This window comes from Agelaius tricolor, unplaced genomic scaffold (assembly GCF_023055355.1).
Source record: "Agelaius tricolor isolate 1412-34295 unplaced genomic scaffold, bAgeTri1.0.p SCAF_5, whole genome shotgun sequence".
NCBI lineage: Eukaryota > Metazoa > Chordata > Aves > Passeriformes > Icteridae > Agelaius > Agelaius tricolor.
Genome location: NW_027269265.1, coordinates 28,496,960 through 28,516,677, shown reverse-complemented (window position 1 = coordinate 28,516,677; position 19,718 = coordinate 28,496,960). Strand labels below are relative to the sequence as shown.

General features: G+C 35.6%; 1 long non-coding RNA gene across 1 annotated transcript in view; it reads right to left on the bottom strand.

Annotated features, from left to right (window-relative positions):
* The window catches only part of LOC139589997 (uncharacterized), a 144,557-nt gene that overhangs the window by 109,621 nt on the left and 15,218 nt on the right, over positions 1–19,718 (bottom strand). The window lies entirely within an intron of this gene.

The window sequence follows — 19,718 nt, the reverse complement described above, 5'->3', positions numbered from 1 at the left end:
CCCGAGGGAGGCTGTGACCCAGTGGGAAGCAGGGTCCTGGCAGGACCCATAGAGATAGGAACCCACACTGGCTTCTCCATCTCTCAGTTCCTTCACTGAGAAGGAGAAGAGTTTGAGTAGTCCTTACACTGAGGAAGAAGGAGACACAGAGAAAAAGTGTGATGAACTGATCACATCCCCATTGCCCATCTTTGCTGTGCCACTGGCGGGAAGGACATAGAGAAATTGGGAGTGAAGTTGAGCCTGGGGAGAAGGGAAGGGTGGGTTCAAGGGTTTCTAAGATTTGATTTTATTTCTTGTTGTTCTACTCTGATTTGATTGGCAGTAATTGAAACTAATTTCCTCAAGTTGAGTCTATTTTGCCTGTAACTATAATTGTGTGAGTGCTCTCTTCCTGTCCTTGCCTCAACCTGCAAACCTTTAGTTCTCTATTTTCTACCCTGTACAGCTGAGGAGTGGAGTGACAGTGCAGCTTTGTTGGGTAGCAGATGTCCAGCCAGGATCAACTCACTACAAACTTATAGCTGTCATTATTAGGGTATTTTAATGACTGGTAGGATAATTGTGATTTAAAAAAAAAAAAATAAAAAGTTATTCCAAAAGAAATATAAATACAGCTAATCTGAAGCATGAACTATTGCAGACATTCTCCCAGATTTCCATTAGGTAAATGTTAGTTTCTCCAGTCTTTCTGACAACACACATTTTCTCTTCCCTTCAAATTAATTTTACAGCAGATTACAATTCCTAAAATCTCCCTGGAGACTTGAGCTGACTGAAAAAGGAGAGCTGCTGAAACACTATATGAAAGGTGAATACTTTTCATGACTGATACAAACATCTTAGAGAACTTTCCAAATAATTTCAGTTAGTGTAACATGCTCTTTATCTTGAAGAATGTTTTGACCTAAACCAAAACCCAAACACTTTGACCCAAACACTCTTTAAAGCTCTGCAAAATTGACTGCTGAGCCAGACTGATTTTTGACAACTAGCTTCACCTTTAAAATTTCATGTTTTCACAAAACTTGGATTACCTCTGTTGGCCAAAGTGTTCTTATGTTTTCTATCTGGTCTAATTAGACCACTGCAATGTTTTCCCAGTAATATATAATGGTTTTATTCTGCTTCTTTTGGATTTTTTTTTGAGTTTTTTTGGCCAGGGTTTTTAAAGACTTTCTGTGGTTTTCTTTATATGTAAGACCCTCCCAATTCTTCTTGCATTGTTCAGTCTCCCATAGGTGATAAATAAATGGATTAAGAGTGTGAAAATTTCATTGGACCTGAATAAGCAAGTCCTCTGATCAAACAAAGCTGAGGGGAGAAAACTGCTCAGGCATTTTCTAGAATCTGGGATTCTAGTAAGTCCTGGCCAACTCTGAGGTACAGATTCAATGTACTGGAAGGCTTTACAAAGGATAAGGTTATTTTTCTCAGCTATTTTTCTCATGCTACCATCCCCCTGACAACTAGGAGCCTCTCTTTTATGTGGATTAAATCCGTGCCAGCTGCTGTTTTTTCTCAAATTCCCATTCAGTAAACACTGCCTTATTAACAAGACCATATTACTCCAAATTGTTAAAAAGGAAAGTCAAAAATATTGTTATGTAGTTAATTATGATTGTATATTGATGACATCAAATCCTTATTTACCCTAATTTTATAGAGTTCTGTATGTTTGCTTGCTAACAGCATGGTAATTTCAATGAATGGGGAAACAAAGCCACATACGTACACAGCTTCTTATTTATGTTTTTGACCTATTTACATTAAGCACAGAGTAAATACACTTTATAATTCACAGAAGGCTAAGCCAAAGTCATCAATATGGGAGAACAAACCCATGTTTTGAAGTCTAGCTCTCCCTGATACTCTAAGGTGGATATGCACAAGATCATTATGTATTCTTCACCACAGGTCAGTTGCTTAGCTACCAGAGAAGTAGAGAACTACTAATTGAAAGTATTCAGTATTGCTGGCAGCATCTGTTGCAGGACACTAGTCTTAGAAACACTCAGATATAAATGTTGCAGGGGGAAGAATAAAAGAAAAATCCACACAACATAATCTTGCTGAAAATGGCAAATGTCTTTCTTCTGTCTTTTAATATATAAATTATCATCAGTGAAATTCCATTGATTCTGATGACCATCAAATGCTCCTGTGATGAATTTTGTTGTAGAGATTAGTTATTCACAGAAATTTTACATGCTGTGGTTATATTTGAGATGCAATTGTTGTAAATACTGGAATAATTTCTTACTTATATAGCTCCATCACATTTCCAAGTGATTCATTACATTCAGGGGCCTATAGTTAATAGTAGAGTCATTAAATTTTTTTAAAAATACAGTCAAGCACTGGCAAGAATATTATCCTCTCATGAGATCCCTAATTCCTAAAACTCCTACATTTAGTTCACATGAAACTTGAAACTTTGTAGTGCACTGAGCGCTCCATTTTAGCTTAGAGAAGAATTTGACAATACATTATTAACTTTTCACAGTATTCTCCAGTGTAGGTGTTCTTTTTTTATATTTTATTGTTTTTCTTTTGCATTCAGTCTTTTATAACTTCATTTTCTGCCACTGTTAATGTCTGGAATAAAAAGGTTAAGGCCATCCTGTTGGGATAAATGAGAGGCTCTCTTTAATCTATGTCCTCATAGCAGACTTTTCAAATGAGACATTTTCAACCTTTACCTTTCAGCTGTCAGATTGGAAAAAATAAATTTGGACTAGAATTATGTTCTACTGCAGTTTTGCGTATAAAGTATTAGGAAAACATTCCTTGAAACAAAATCTCAGCAGTTTTATTGAGAAAGTTCAGTTAAATTTCTTCCATAGAGAAATGTCTCACTGATATCTTCACATGAATCCAATAAATCTATATTTCCACAGATAGACAGATAGTTTTTAAAGTTAGGGTTGCTCATAATGATAACTCAGTTTATATACAATTTCGTAGATTTGACAGCCCTGTAAGCAACTGAAAGAAACAAGTTTGTTGCATTTATCTGATTTCCAGAGACTTTAAAACTAAAGACAAATCTTCAGACTTTCTGGGCCTGCTTGAAATACATTGTCCCAAGATTATCTGTTCAGATAACAGGATTTCATATTTCTTACCTGGAAGGAGAATCCAGAACTTGAGGAAGTAAAATACATTTAATTGACACACTGCCATTTTAATTTAGCAACTTTTTATCTTCTATTAATGGATCAAGTGAGCGATTATAGGGCTCCAGTAATATAACTGGCAACTCAGTAAATCCTTTTAAATTTTGTTATGAATCTGGAAAAGAATCTCACCCTACTTTTTGCTTAAATAGTACAGTTGTTGACTACAGAGTGGGCCCAGAACTGTTCCTTGGATGCCTCTATGAAAGTATCCCTAAACCAAATCACCTGGGAAAGTAACAAGTGAAGCTTGTTGCAGACAACTTCAGCTCACACAATTACACTTTCTAAGACATCCAGTCATCCAGTTGAGTATTCAAATATTCATGATTGCATTGCCTTGCAGTCAGGAAAAGGTCCACAATGTAGCTGACAGTTTTTCTCAGAAATAGTACATGATCCTCAGGGAGCACAGCAAACCACCCCAAGACCAGAGCTACGTTTAATATTGTAGGGGGTTAGAATATAGGTGGGTGAAGGTACTATAGAAAGTAATCCTACCCCCTAAAGAGTTGCAGCTGGGTTAATTATACAAGATTAGGAGCAGGCCTCATTTTAACAGGCCACACCTGTAGCCAATAAGAAGAGTGTTATAAGAGAGTGGATTGGTTGGTTGAGGGAAACTGGAGTCAGTTGGCTGCTGCAAGGACAAGGAAGAGTCAGTGCCTAGAGGAGCTGCCTATAAGAACCACCAAGGAGGTATGAAACTCTAGCAATATGGAACTCTTAAAATATAATAACAACATAATATACCAAGACTACCTTAATTATAACCTATGAATTCAACCAAAATTTCAATTTTCTCAATCAAATGAATTCTGCTCCTCTAGTAAAACAGTTGTAGTTCTAAAAACACTAGGACATCACTCCTTAGTCTTAGTTAATATTTGACATCTCAAATCCTGGGGAATACTAGTAATGTCACAGCTTCCTTGCCTTCCCACGGGTGCTTCCTGAGATGACTCTACTGTATTTAAATTGTGCACTTCTCCTGGTTTTCCTTTCTATAACTTCCTCTTTCAAAACTCAATTTTCTGTTACATGGAGTAAGTAGATTTAACTTTATAATTTAATGTAATTTTAAGAGAGTAGTTGTTTAGTGATTACTTGCCAGCTGTGCTTAAACCATGACAGTGACTAGTGGTTTTTTTCCCTTCTTTTTTTAATTCCCTGAAGTCCATATAGACTATTCAGGGCTCAATGAATCTTTGGTTGCTTCTTAGGTATTCCCATGAGATGTAAATAATAAAGCTGCTAACATAGAGGAGTAAAGTTTTTCAGTAAAACCTAGTTTAAGTTTGGGAAATAAGTAAGTGGTGATTGAAGGGAAAAAATACTTTTTCATCCAAGCAGATATTAGGCAGAACTTAAACAGGAGCTAATAAAGTTGCACTTTTAAAATCACAAGTTATACATAATTTACAAGCATTAATTGGAAAAAGCTCAGCTAATGAGGTCTCTAGACCATTAATAATCTGTTTCAATAACTGAGGATCTCAAAAGACCAGTAAGAAACTGTCACTGTATGTCTGGTTTAATAAGGTAAAACCAATGGCCCAAATAACTATATATTTTCCAGTCTGACCATTTTCACATATTGGAAAGGATAAATACTGATGGAAATTTAATAGAGACATTTTTAAAAAGCTAAATTAATTATTGATTAATAAATCTTTGCATGATTGGAATATGAATAATCATAGAGGGCATGGGGCACAGAGGCTATATAATATGACACTAGACCATTGTGTCTTCTGCATTTCCCAATTCAACTCATACATCAATAAATTGGAAGGAAAAAACCAAACAAACAAATGCCCCACAGCTGATAGAACTCAGTAAGGTTCCAGATGGATGAAAAGATTTTGGCTCAGTTAGGTGGAAAAATAAAGTGTCCAAAGGTTGGCTGTGGAATTTAAACATTTGAATAAGAAATAAAGCATACATTTGAAATATAGGTATGTTGTAATTTCAAATCAAGAATGAGATCAGACTACTTGATCAGGACTTGATTTACAGACTAAAAAACTCTGTCCCTTTGGTTCTCACAAATCAATCTGCAACAAGGGCCAGCAAGATACCCTTACAACTAAGAAGGTCAACAGCTTTCTGGACTGTATTAGGAAGACGACCACCAGCAAGCAGATTTGTGGGGTTGATCCTTCCCTTATATTCAGCACTGGTGAGATATCTGGAGTGCTGCTCTCTGTGCTAGGCTCCACAGTACAAGAGGCAAGAATGTATTGGAGAGAGCACAGTGAAGGACTGCTAACATGATTCAAGGATTGCAGCATCTGTTAAACTAGGAAAGACTGAGAGTTGGGAGTATTTCCCAGGAGAAGAAAGGTTTCAGTAGGATCTTGTTAACGAGTATCAATAATTAATGGCAGAAAATAAGGATGTAGAGGCCAGGCTCTTCTCAGTAACATGTAACAAAAAGACAGGAGGCAGAACGCACAAAATAAAAACCGGGAAATTCTGACTAAACACAAGGAAAGGTATAATTCCTGTAGAATTACTAAAAAGTTTGCGTTGGAAGGGATCTCTTAAAGGTCACCTAGTCAAACTCTCTGCCATGGGCTGGGACATCTTTTACTCACGTTAGACTTTTTACCAGATTGCTCAAGGCTGTAAGGTGGTTGAACACTGTAACGTGTTGCCTGGAGAGGCTGTAGAGTCTCAATTATTGGAGAAAGAGAAGAGCCAACTTGATGCATATCTGAGCAATCTGCTCTAGATCATCTTGTTTTGAGCAGTGAGATTGTGCAAGATGATCTCTGGAGTTCCATTCCAACCTTAATGATTCTGTGATTCTATGATGAAAAAAACAAAAGGCGACCGTTACATTACTTATGTGTATGATGTTTGAAATTGAACTTCCCACAAAGATCTATTATTAGATACTGAAATATTTCAGGTATTATAATTTATATACAAATTGTTAAAGTAAGTTATGGACACTTGCCTTTTGAACTTTCCCTTTCTTTCTCCTACTTCTCAGTACACACAGAGCCATACAAATAAATTTTACTTCCTCTCTTTATCAAACTTGCCCTTCAATCACTGAAAATTTTGAGACACTCTTAAAGTCACTGTGAGTTTTAGCATTATTTCTTGTTTTCAATTCTCATGAAGGCCTCTTCCCAACAAATAGCCATAACTGTGAGATATCTAAATTCTATGCACTAATAATAGACTTCAAGATTTCAGATGTGCATGAGAGGTGGAAAGCATTCACTGAAATAAGAATTGTGAAGTTCTCCAACAAAAAAATATGCTAGCATTGTAAAAGAAATGGTTTCCAGTATTTTTCGTCCTCAGAGGGATTTTCTGGCTTTCTGTGTGTCTTCCTTTACTAATTTTCAGACCTTTCTAAGGATAACAACATTTTTGCTGGGTCTATTATCAAATATTTCCTTCATATCATTTCTGTATTGGGAAATTAAACCAAAAAGCAAACACTTTTACACAACTGTTCTTCCCTTTGAGTTTTTTCTATTAAATGTATAGGGAGAAAAAAAACCCCTGAATAATAGAAAAGTAGTGTTCAGAATAAAGAAAAGCTGACTAAGATTTACTATATTGCATGCTTCTTGACCCAGCATCTAATTTCCTTTTCAGTTATATATCAATGACTTTGACATACAGAATTATACAGCATTGTCCTATTAAACTGGTGGTTTATGTAAAGGAATGGTTTCCCACTCATTTTCTGACTCTAAGCTAGTCTTTGAAAATGTCATTCCTGGATAATTACCTCCTATCCAAAAAAATCAATATTTGTTTATACCCAAGTTTATGCATCCTTTTTATGGCATGAACAAATACTGGGTGCTTAGGCTGAGCTTGCAATGATAAGTCAAGCATGCTGCTTCCTGAAATTTATTGTTATTATGTTGCTTGTGCCTTGCTGATGTGGCTACTAAATGTGCAAACTGAATTGGTTTACACAGTCCAGCTGATAGGAGTGTTAGAGTTAACTCTGTCTGCAGTAATTGTTGTTCTGGAGATGATAGTAAGCACTTCCCACATTTCCCCTATGTCTGCTTTTCATACAAGGAGGAAGAAACAAGTTGGAATAGTCTACATTAAGAACAGTACTACAACAATTTGTTAAAACCTATCAATCTTCTGTTAGTCTGTCATCTCTTCTGCCACATTCTTTTAGAACCCTGGAAAATTGGAAAAGAGAAAAGAGGAAGCATCCTTAAGCTTTTCTTGGCATGTCCTTCTTACAGTGAAACCAAAACCAACTCTCACAATTTCTAATACAAATCTATCTCTTGATAATACAACCAATAAGTTGTGCACAAGCAGTTTAGTCACTAGAATGAACAAAAAATTTAAATTTTTGTTTAAGTATGTGAATTCACATAAAACTTCTTCCAGCCATACTAGGTTATTTCATATTGTTTCATTCTTGATATGCTCACAATGTTTTTCTGACACCATGCCAGGATGTTCTTCATATGTTCTTCAATCCAAATTATAAATGCCCTCTGCCTTCTTAATCCAGTAGATACCTTGATAATCAAAACCTAACAATTTTCCTTTTACCCCAGTTCCCTCATCTCCCCAGCCTGCTTTTCAGACCACTCTACTTAAAATTGTCTGTCCTTTGGGAGTCATAAACTGAAATAAGGGGGGAGTTTTGCTAATCTGTGGGTTTATGTCCAATATGGTTTTAAGACTGTAGAATCATAGAAGTAGAAATCCAGAAAGCCGATAATCATCTAAATTCCTAGCTGTACTCTTTATTTTATGTCACCCAAGATGCCAGCTTATTGAATTGTGACTTATATTCCAGTCTGTATTCTCTAGTTCAAAAATATAAGAAAAGCTCATTTTCTTATCCATATATATTCAGCTTATGCTCAATTTGTATGCAAAGCAAATAATTTGCTCATACTTGTAGAGGATATGCATTATCAGAGAACAACACCTGCAGGACAAAGGATAGGTTAATTTCATTGTTGCCATGAAGCAAAGGAGATCATTACAGAGCCTGCAGTAACCAAGCTCTGTGAAATAGCTGCATTAGCCATTAACTTTCCAGCACTAAATTTCATATCAGACTCAATTAACTACTACATAGCTTTTAATGACAATATTTTTCGGATGCAGCTTTTGTTTACTAATAAGATTTCCCATCACAACCAACTTTGTCATGACTTTGGTGGCATTAATATTCAAGTCTTGCAATTCTTTGAAGAAAATGGAGCAAAGAAAATCACATTTGCTGAAAGTAATCCTTGAATTATTCTTCTAAATTTTAAAGCATTTAAGTTGGACTTTTGCACTAAATGGCAATAAGTGTGTAGATGAACGATGTCTGCATTATATCCATGGAACAGACTGGAGTTGTTTCTAGAACTTCCCTATGTTTGAACATCCAGAACATTTCTTTGTGTTTGAGACTTTCATGATCAAAGGCTTTAAGTTCGTTATTTTCTTATCATACTGAAATTCAAAGCTCAGAATAAAAGAAGTCACAAATTTAATATAACCAGAAAATAGTTTGCATAGTAATTAGCACAATATGCACAAAATAAGACAGTTGGATTAAGATATCAGACCACTCACCACCTACAGAAGGAAACATTTCAGAAATAATCTTTGAGATTTCAGAAATATTTTCATGTCTATGAAGTGAGCCAAATAAGCCAACATTAGCTTTTTGCTAATATTTACTTTTCAAAGGTAAAACCTTCAAATGGCACCTATTTAGAGCCAAAGGAAGAAAAATATCTATTTACTGTATTTTGCTTTACAATACAAGAGAGCAACTTTAGCTGTTACTGGCCTTGTTATTGCACCTGAAAATAGTTCCTTTGTATACTTATATTAGAAAAACAGAAGCTAAAGCTCACAATTTTCTTTCAAAATTCCTTTCCTTATGCTATTGCTATTTTTGTCTTCAGCCCACTTAGAACTGCATTCCGTTTTATGTACCTTGTCATTTATAGTCATTTCATCTGAGCTCCTCATTTCAAAGCTGATCAGCTCCCTGTTCATTCACCTGCTCCTGGGTTTGGAAATACTCACTATGCACTTATCTTGCTAGCATTGTTTTAGATCCTTTTCTAGTTTCTGCTGGTTTTGCCCTTTTGAATTTTGCATAGGAGTAGGCAAATTTTCTGTTATAAACACATATGTCATTTTGTAATTTTCTTTCCATAAATTTTCATCATCAGTTTCTCAAGAATTCTTCAGTGACTTCCAAGAATTCTGCTACACTAAGCTAGTAAAGTAGGGAATTTACAAGTCTGCTTTTGCACCTCTAAGGAGTATTTAATTTATCAATAAATAGCATAGAAACAGTTATGTACCAGGTTGCATTCAGAACCAAAGAGATCCTTTCTCCTAATTTCAGCATTCAGATTAGTGTAAAAGAACTAAAGCACACATCACTTTAATTACCACTCTTTTGGACAAGGAAATCAGACAGGAGAAGTAAAATCTATATTGAACATTGGTTTTCTTTTTAATCTTATAATAGCAGCTGCCTATGAATAGGATTTATAGAACCCTTTCATAGTTGGTCTTAAAGGTCAGTGTTATCCAAAGAAAGGAGCTCACAATATTCAGAAAAGAACTGATTCTGAGATGACTGCTTGCTGTCTTATTTTCTGCTACATGAGAAGACATACAAATGCTGAGTTCTGAGGACATAAACCTGAATATTTACCTTCCCAGCTTTTAAAGAATTTTGAAGTGTTCCTTATTTGAAAAAAATTAAAATATGATAAATCAGGCTGGCAGACGCATGACACAGATTTTTTTACTATAAAATAAGACCCCCAAATTTTCACCTCCTCATTATATTTGATCAGCCTTAGCTGCCACCTTAACTAATGGCTGAAATATTATCCTTAAAAAGCTTTACCTGCCCAGAGAAGCCTTGCAGTTATAATCCTACCCTAACTGGTAGAAAAGGATTTGAAAGTGTCTCATGAGTTTACTCTCCTAATAGTGAACATTTATAAAATATTTCATGCTTCCAAAGTGATCTTGCACTTTTATGCCTGCTTAAATAACATTTGTTGTGAAAAAGCATGGCTCCAGGAGCCTGTGTAGCAGGTTTGTCTTCTGCTAGTCCTTATAGTTTCTGCACAGTTGCCAGACATTGAAACAATTGAAGCAATTTAATTAGAAGTGCCCTCTTCAAAATCTAGTTTCCACTGATAAATTTCCACTGATTTTTCCATATAACTCCCAATCTCTCAAGTGGTAAAAACCTCCTGATAATGTCTCATCTATATTGACTCAGGGATGTTGCAGATATGAGTTCCAGAGTTCAGAAACCAATTTATCCAGTCAGTTGTGGTGAAGCAAATTAATATCTGAAGGATGACACAAATTTTAGAGGATATCCTGAGAAAAGGTCTTCAAATCCACCACATTAATATCAATAAATATGAGGAAAACACTAAACTGAGGAAATTGGTAAGAATTCTCACAGTCTTATTACAGAAATGTTCCTACAGATGGACCTGGGCAAACCTGAAGACTACTAAAGAGGAACAGAAGCCCAAAGAAAAGCAGTGACACGTTTCACTTGTTGAAAAAACAGATTCATAACAGGACAAAACACCTCTTCTTCAAAATAATCATTTTAAAGTTTGAAAAGTAGCAATGTCCAGAGAAAAACTGAATAGTATACGTGTTCTATGGCATGCATTTAGCAACCACTTTCCTCAGTTCTAATTTCTCTGAAGTTTATCATAATTTTGTTAGTTACCTGACTATTCAGGTATTTCTTCAGATTAAGAGAATAGTCCCAGGTTCTTCCAAACTCTGTAAGCCTAGTCTGGACTGAAAGGGCTGGTTCATTTTGTTCTGACTACAAGCACCTTTGCAGAACTGAAACCTTACAGACATGTTCCAACAGAGAGAGCTGAAAACTGCCTGTAAGATGTGTGAACAATATTGCCATTCCTTTCTGTACCTAATATGAAAAGGCACTGACAATTAGCATTTGCTGAAGAGCTAAGCTCTGTCTTATCTGTGATAAGAGTTTCAGCTCTGTTCTCATCCTCTAAATTAAGGAGGGAGTCTTTTACTCTATTTGAATTACTCTCCAGTCCATTCAACCTGTGAGGGTTCTATTTATCAAAACATATATGTAAGTTTATTAGTCCCTGAGAAGTCAATAACACCTTTTTTTTCCTACTTGTTTAGCTGATTAGCATTAGCACTAATCACATACTTGTTAAAGTTAAGGGTTTTGGCAGTTAAGAACACAGCCTAACTGATGCAAGCAGTTTTAAAAATGAATGCATGAAGGAGGTTGTAGTTGTGCATTTTCACAATTTACATTAAATCATTGATAAAATTCATTTAGTAGTAAAACCACATTTTCAAAAATTGAAAAGGATCCCTCTGTGAAGCCAGTTTAACTCTGATGTTTATTAAAAATAGCCCACTGCAAAAATTCCTCACATTCTTTTCACAAGGGGTGTTAATTTTAACCCTCATTATTAAGACGTGCCCTTACTGCTCAAGCTGCAAGATATGTTAACACTTTTATATGGTTACTATCATGTATATTGATACAAAATGGTCAGAAAAAAGAGATAATCACCTCATTCCTCACATATTCCTACTGAAGGTTCCATCCTAGCAACCCAAGGGCAATGGCTTTGGATTACAGCTTTATTAGCATCGTGTCTCAAGGGGGAAACACAAAAGGGTTTTAACCAGACATGTAGAGATATGATGTTTTTCTAAAACAAACAACAACCACAACAAAATGGTATTCCAGTTCTTGAAAATAAAAATCTCCAGGGCAGTCTTGTCATCAGCCTTTGAGGACACTAAATACAAGACTATTAATCAGAATAATTAAAAAATATTTTGTTCATTACAATCACTTCATTACTGAGTTTTCACACAGAGATTCAAGAAACACCTTTTAAATGAACTGCAAATTTCAAAATAAGTTAATATAATTTTAACTTTGTTAAGGTGAAATATCACTATGATGTAGTTGGATTGCTCTTATAAAAGAGTTTATTCTAAAGTAAGGCTGTAAATGTATTCTTTTCTCTATTACAAAATGCCGTCTGACTGACATAACACTCCTAAAATCTGTTTGACTTGAGTCCTTGATGTATTAATTTGCTAGGACCTCCTTCCTCTTAAATTATACAAAACATATACTTCTTAAATTATACAAAACATAGGGATAGGTCGCAGAGAATATTTTAAATATGAACTGTTTGACTCTCTGAGTTTCAAAGGAGAGAATTTGAAACAAAATTAAATTCAATACATTGAACTCAAGTTCAAAGCAATTCCCTGACTTTCTGTTGTTCTGGGTTTTTGGTTTTGTGTTTGTTGGCTGCTGGATTTTTATCAAATTGGTTTCAAGAATTGGAAAATTAAGCTGACAAAAGGCAGCTCTGTTTATGAAAATTTTCAGGCAGCAAACATACATTTTTCAAGAAAAGATGATAAATGTGAGCGACCTTATTTTTTTACTCAAGATCATTTACAAGTGCCTTGAAAAAAACAGAATTTGAAAATCAGTTCCAGGCTGTTCTTAAATAAAAAATTCAATTCAACAGTTTAATCATAATTCAATCCAAATAGTATCTCTAACAGAAGCAGAACACTACTACATTTTCACTCTAAACCAGATAATTTTTCATAGAATGAACAATAATATATTAAATACTACAAGACCAATTCACCAAAATGCTGCAAATATACTTCTCTGTCTTACTATTAGTACCTGTGGTGAGTTAACTTCTGGTTGCCAGTAGCCCACCAAACTCTCTCACTCCCCTTCCTCAGCAGGGCATAGAGTGAAAATGAGATGAGCAAACTCACAGATCAAGGCGAAGACAGCGAGATCACATCACAGGCAAAACAGAAAACTTTAGGAAGACTAATTTAAAAGCCTTCAATTTAAAAAGTCCATAATAAAAAATAGAATAAGACAGTATGTAACAAAAAACATAACTAAAAACGTCTTCTTTCTCTCATTTCTCAAGTTCAATTTTTCTTCATTCCCAACTGTTGTACCTCCCCAACCCCAAACAGCACAAAAGGGATGGGGAATTGGGGTTATGGTCATTTCAGAACACTTCATCCCTACCACTCCTTCCTCCTTAAGTTTTCCCCCTTCTTCCTCATAGTTCTTTTCCTTGGGCTACAGTCCTCCAGAAACACACTGCCCTGGCACGGGTCCCCATGGGCCACCATTCCTTCCTGAAAGCCTCCTGCTGCATGAAGGCATCCCCCTGCTCCAGCTGAAGCTCTCTACAGGCTGCAGTTGGGTTTGCCACAGGGGAGCAGGGTACTTCACTGGAGCCTCCTCTGTGGACTATGTACGATTGTCCAGTTTCCCTCTCTTAGGGTCTTCAGGGTTTCTCACATTTCTCTCACTTCTCTCTCTTGCTGCTGCACAGCACTTTTTACCCTGCCCTAAATATTCTATCAGAGAATGATGGGGATGGGGATCAGCTTTAGCCAGCACTGGGTCCATTTTGGAGCCAGCTGAAAGTGAATGTGCCCAAAACAGGGAGAGTTTGACTCTTCTCTAAAGCCCACTTGCTACCAAAACTTTGTCACATAAACAATATATAATATCTGAAATTATTTTAAATTGCTTAACACCCTGAAAGAATACTAATATCTCAGATTTAAATGCTTCCTAGGTTTTTCTGTAAGACAGTGTTAGTGATTTCTTAGAAGGGTTCAAATCCAAGCTGTTACTCTCATTTATAATGCAAAGAATATTTTCAGCCATAGACCTAGAAGGCAACTTCCATCAGAGTTGACAGGTTCTTTAACAAAGCTAATAAGAGCTGAAGAAAAAAAAAATGTTTAATGGAGTTCCTTAAATGTCTGAGATTTGAGATTTTAAGTTTCTGTACTTTATTTTTATAAAATACTTGCTGATGTCATGAGACTGAACACCTTTTCCTTGTGTATATGCTATACTGTATGTTTACTGTGAATAATACATTTTACAGATATACCTTTTGATTATAGATGTCAGGGGCACCTGGGGAGGTTCACTAGTTATTCTGGGGAAATAAAACCCTGGCTAATCAAAAGTGAGATCAAGGATTTAGGCTGAAACAGAAGATTTCAAATTTCTGTACATGTGAACAGCAAGAATGAGACAAAAGAGATTTGGAGCCACAGTTTAAGATAGTATTTATGTTACCTGAATAGGCATCTCACCCTCCCTTTCTCATAGGCCAGCAGCCTTTTCCTGCTCATTCAATCCTGTGGTGAACCAAATTGAGAATCTGATCTAAGTTAAAATTAATTGAGGAAAAAAAAAGGCAGTTTCAGCTCTGATTGGTTCCCTGATCTAGTTCAATGAGCAGCAGCACAAACATTTCTGCTAGCCCAAGGGAGGAAGCAAAGCAGGGTGAGAATAAGCTGTCAGGTAGAGAAGGAGGTCAGGACTGCTGCTCGAGGCAGCGGTGCTAGCTGACAAAGTACTTGAAACTGCCGCTTGAGGTGTTTTCATATTTGCATTTTTTTCATCAAAACCAAATCTTCATGTTCTGCTCTTGATTAATTCTGGTGTTCCAGAGAAAGGACTGCAGCAGAGAAAAGACTGCAGCATAAATCTTTACTTTTAAATACTTTAAAAGTATTAGCCATTTCTGTTTTTTCAAAATTAATAAAAAGGTTTATTAATGAAAACAAAGGCAAGGTCACCATTACAACAGTGGGGCAATAAAAATACAGCCCAGACCAATGCAAAAATAAACTAAATGAAATTATGTTGCTCCATCACTTCACACTAACAGTGTTTATAGACCAGTTTCTAGTTTTTAGCAGCTCCTGTAATTGATTGCTATGGAAAACTGCTTTTCCTGGAGGGTCCTATTTTAGAGGGTATTACTGTGATATTTGAACAATTTTGCAAGCCACTGTACATATGTAGCAGTCTGACATGAACACTAGCTGTGTGGGAGTGAATCAGTATTCCAATCTGCACTGGTTATAACTTTTAAAGCAGCGATGCTTGCACACAAGACTAAGATTCAATTTATTTACCTATAAACAGGGAAGACTCAAACAAACCAGCTTGCTGTGAAAAAGCAGTCAGTTAAATTTACAGCCTTGTAGTCACAGAATGACTGCAGCAGAGCAGATTGCATTAATTTAGAGATGAAAATCAGTAGATCTACAGCAACTATTGCATTTCATTCGTACAGTTGCTGACTGGAAATGAGGTTAAAATGCAGCAACATGTCATGTAGATAGCATTTGCTACCCTGCAACAAAAGATCACTTACATGGCAAAGAAATCACCTAATTTTTCACACATTCATGGATTGTAGCCCAAATTAACTACAAAGATCTTCAAATATTTTTCAGGTAAGGAAACTTCATAGGTATTGCTTAAGAAAGCAAACTGAGGAAAACAATTCTGGGTGACCAACTGATCTGATTGTTTTGAGTGATAGTATTAAACAGAAATAATATTTGCTCATCTGTGCAGCAACAGAGAGCATTTCAGCATCGAGAGCTCACAAGGCAGATGTGATGCTTTGTTATAGCTGTCAACAATTTGCTGCATTGCAGGCTAATGGTACTGGTGTAGGACAGCAGTGCTATGGCAATGTTCAAAGACTCATCATTAACCATCACACTCAGAGCCTAAAATAAGATATTAACAGGAGTGTTAAAATGTAAATAACGTTGTCTGTTAAGTTTGAACATTAGTAGATTTCTGCTAGATCTTTAACTCTGCAATTGCAGCAACCTTACAAAATCAGAAGTAGAATTTTAATATAAGAGCCTCCTCAGAGAATTGCTTATACAGTTGGACAGATGAATGCAGCAAAGGAACGGTAGATATCTATTTCTGCTCTCCCCTTTGAACACACATATAGAAACACTCATCCAAAAGCACATACATACATTTGTTTAATTAACTAAAATATCCCTGGTGGCTGATACCTACTTGCTTTTTAATATTTTACATCTGCTTCATTAGAATAGAATAGAAAAAAAACCCTATAAATTATAATAAAAATTAATAGATGCTGCAAAATTCCATTAAAAGTTATAAATAACTTATTTTGTCTCCTGACTGAAAACATCAAATGTCTGATTCTTCCAGACACTGATAATCAGAAACACATTTTCTTCTTTCTGTCTCTGTTTTTCAACATCTATCCTGTGCATAAAGGTTTCAAGGACAAACTCACACAACAGAAAATCACCTAATCATTTAATTTTATATGACTAAGACAGAAAAGAATCCTCTTCAAAAGGCATTTTCACATGGATCCCATATAGATTTTCCTTAAGCTGCATTTGTCACTTGGATTTTAGGTGAACCAAAATTATCCTTTATAATTAGATGTTCACAAAATTACACCAAAATTTACATAAACCCAACAAGCCCTTTTAAAAATTGTACTGTTACATGATCCCAAACTGTGTATTAGTGGTTCCATCACTAAACTGAATTACTCAGTTTTCCATAGCTGGAGCACAATGCCTATAGCCCTCAGGACACAAACTTGAAAATGCCATTCATACAAGGTTTTTGAGGTGTTTTCAACAAAGTGATGGGGAGGTTCATGTACAGAAAGAGTGAAAGCAAAAGCTTTGGAATCAGTCAGTTACTGAATAGTTTTTTGTCTTAGAGGGACATATTGTCATCACAGAGGGACAATCCTGGAGCATTAAACTGAACCCTTCCTAACAGAAGTGTCATATAAGTTTTAGGTGATTTGCTATCATCTATTTCTGTCAAGGTGAATATTACATGGGAGAAAATGAGTCTTGCCAATTTGCACATAGAACTTAAAAGAATTAGTAGTGTATAGGTCATTGCAGAATATGATGCTGTTTTTCTTCCTGTGTGATTAAACTGGAAGATAACAGCAATCAGGCAGCATTGATTAACTGGATGATGAAAGAATTTTTTTTTTCCCAAATCCTGAAATTAAGGTCAAGAGATTTCAGTATTACATTATTTGTGATATTTGGATTTTTTTTGCTTGGATTGTTTTGATAAAAAGCAGAGTTTAGTAGTGAAGGGACTACAACAGGGATTGCTGGAAGATCCTAGAGACTGATTCTGAGGTGATGGATTATGTGAAAAGGATGGACTGTGACTGGCATGGTAGAGTACTAAAGGGACACTTTAGTGGTAGGGTGTGAGAATCAGAGATGAAAGTAGTACATCTACTTTTTTTTTTATTTTGAAATTTCCTACACCATCACAGATGCCAGGTGTTTGCAATGGATGTGAGCCAATACACAGGGAAATCTTGGCTTTCAAATATAAGTTAAGTTATTGATTTACTTTTCCAGACTGGTTAAATGAAAAAGCATTAGGGAGACTGAGCATCTCTTCCTAAACTCTTGAGCAAATGAGATCAAGAGAAAAGGATAATTTTTTCTCATGCATTCCCTAAAAATTAGGGTACGGTCTACACTGGTAGCAACACAGGATATATCTCCCCACCTGTTCCTTGACCCAGAACTGGGAACAGCCTCTTCTAGATGCTCTTTTCAAGTTGTGCCAGAAATGAGTAACAGATGGGTTAGATGGTTTTTCTCTGAGCCAGTATTCCAGGAATACCCAATTCTCTAGCAGAGATTATAGTCTCTGGATTTCAAATTACTGATGAAGTTTTAAAACAGAATAATGAAAAATTAAAATGCTGACCCCTAAAACATTCCTATGATTTGTTTTCTTGAACTTCCAACTCCACAGCAGCATCATCTCCTAATACTCAATAGCATTCATATAGCATCCTTTCTGTTAGTAATACCTTTCCTATAAATCTGTGTGTAAACTCCAAATACCAAAATAGATATCAAATTCTAGACATAGGACTTCTGTAGTTCTTTTCAAAAGAAGAGTTGGAACAAAAAATAAAAAAAAGAGAGAAACCTCTGAGCAATGAAGTAGGAAGCAGCATGGCATAGCAGATAGACTTTCAATCTAGCTCTTCAAACAGTGACTAAGCACATCTTGGAAATACATACTCATCCTTTATCTTTGCAGATAACTCAACATTCATCGAAAAAGACAAACAGCAGAGGAGAGACTATTTCTCACTTTCTCCAAGGAAGACAGTCATTCCAATGAAAAATTTACTCTTGGATTAGTCAGAAAGCCCTCTCCAAATTCTAGTATTTGCATTGTTATTGCTCTGCTAAAGTTGAATCAAGTCAACATGCTTAAAGGTGAATCAGCTTAATAGCACAGGTTTGACATGGAAAAAAAAAAGGAGTCTGCCTTTCAAGGTAATTTTTAAAGGTTATTTCATTCAAATTCAAATTTTTTTCTTTCAAGTATTTCTTTCAAGGTTACTCAACAGCTGAAATAAGAAAAGTGATATTGATTTATATAACTTAATCTTTTTACTTACTGCACACTATATTATGTGCTGCTTCTTTTGGGAGAAGAAACACAAAATAGGGACAATTTTAGAATATTTTGCTCATATAAGGAAAAATACCAACTGATTCTAGTCCCATACTTATTGCACTCCTTCTCCCTTGTTTGAGTTCTTGGAGATTTTTCTCATTAAATAAGAAAGGATTAACATTAACATACTTGATGTGAGCTCATAACACTAAGGAGGATGGCTCAGAAAGGCAACAAGAAAGTTACTGTTTGTTGGATTATTGTGCACTTACTCACATGTGTATAGAAATAGCTCCTTGGGAAAAATACAGTGGAAGGATTTTATAGCTAGTGTCTATTCAGCTCTTAAGGTGATCCCACAAAGTAAATTCCAAACAGAAATCCAGCAACACAATTTCTGAGATGTGACATAAATCACCACTACTAGACTCTTCAAGACACTCTGTAAAGAATTAAACTTCAGAACTTATAAAGGCTATCACCACAATTTGCCATTTGCTACCTTGAACACATATTTTTTTTCTGAATGTTTTTTTTCTTCCTCAAGTCCTGCTTTCTTCCTGAATTTTATAACAATGTTTAGTGACTCTTTTATATATGATGTAATTTTTTCTAGGTTGTCTTCCCAAATTACTTATCCAAAGTGAAAAAATGAAAAAGGAAATCAACATACATATTTTAATTCAAATCTCATGTCATTAATAGAGATACAGGTATTCAATACAATCTTTCACCTGAAAGCATTCTTAGGCCTTCTCTCCTCCTCTAAAGCAAAAGGAAAGCACATGTATGGCACAAGTTTTGCTGCAGGTGAATATGCAGTAAATGTGTGAACTCCTGGATCCTGGGGATTTTTTAAGAAATTCATTGCATAAAAAAACATTGAAAATGAGATACGCACTGTTTTCCATCATTACCAAGTCTGATCATTTTGGTAAATTCCTCTTGAGCTGTGGAATGCTTAAGGATGCTGCTCTTAGGTAACTCCATGAGCCTGCCCTAGACCACATTTCAGACTTTCAAACATCAATGTCTTTGCACGAGTTGGTACATGTTTGGAGAACTTGTGTTAAATTTTAGGCGATGGATTTCTTAATCATATCTGGAAACGGACATGGCCAATTTAAATTTCCTTCTGTGAGAGCTCAAAGAGAAAAGGGAAGCTTTCA